Source organism: Microtus ochrogaster, chromosome 21, assembly GCF_000317375.1.
Source record: "Microtus ochrogaster isolate Prairie Vole_2 chromosome 21, MicOch1.0, whole genome shotgun sequence".
NCBI lineage: Eukaryota > Metazoa > Chordata > Mammalia > Rodentia > Cricetidae > Microtus > Microtus ochrogaster.
This window is the reverse complement of record NC_022022.1, coordinates 18,490,938-18,492,082: the sequence shown is the minus strand read 5'-3', so window position 1 is coordinate 18,492,082 and position 1,145 is coordinate 18,490,938.

Below are 1,145 nucleotides of genomic sequence, written 5' to 3'. Positions count from 1 at the left end.
AAGACCCTGGCAAACAGTGAGTTAAAGGTAAAGGATTATTTTCTTATAGTTCAGAGGCAGAGGTGTCCATTGTGCTGGAAAGCAAAGGAGCAGGAGTATGCGGTTGGACTGGCAGTTAGGAATCAGAGAGATGGAATTTCATCCATTCACAGGAAGCAGACAGTGGGAGTAGGAAGTTGGGTGAGGCTACAAATCCTCAAGGCGCATCCTCAATGATGTACTTCCTCCAGCAAGGGTCTTAAGGATTCCATAGCCCTGTACACAGTACTGCCAACTGGGGACCAGATGTCCTAACACATGAGCCTATGGGGACACTTCTCACTCAGACCCTCACAGACAGGAACAAGAGCTACTGCTGGGCCTACAGCAAAGAAGTCCTTGGTGTGTGGCTGAAGGAGGAAGGTGGCCTGAGGGACTATGGAGGACTATCCAGAGATATAGAAAAGGACAGGAGATTAAAGATTGCAGAAAGAGAAGACCATGAAACTTAAAATGGCAAAAATCCAGGTGTATGTGAGGTTTTACAAGCTACTAAAGGACACAGCCACTAAGGATAAATTCACATGAATCATGTCAAGTTTCTCACGTCTTTGGATTATCAAGAAAGGAAGCTACTGCTGACTTGAGAGATACATATCAGTGATTCAGACAAATTTCCCCAATTTTTTTTATTTCTTTATCATCAAGGTTACTCATGGTGTCTAGGCCTGACCTAAGTAAGCCTCATCCATCTAGGAATTTGCCTTTATCAGTACTTTAAAGCCTAGAAACATGGTTTGGTGTGAAATTATTTCTGGGGAGACGTGAATAGTAGTCTGCTCACCCCAGATAGGGAACTAGTGACAGATCAAAGTACCAATACTACCAAAGTCCAATCTGGTGACAAATGAGCTTTTTTTTTTTTTTAAATGAAAGTATGGGTGAAGTGTTTCTTACAGAAGTAAGGATGACTTAAAGAAAGCTTAATCACTAAAGCCCACCCTAGCCTGAAGGAAGACTCAGAAGCTGGGGCCTTGGAGCTCTCTGCATAACTTATAGCCAACTTGACAGGTGGGAGAGTCTCTCCTCCTCAGCCACCCCATCTCTTCTGTTTTTACAACCATTGGGAGAATGGAGCCTTGTGAGTCTGATAAATTTCAGGGACT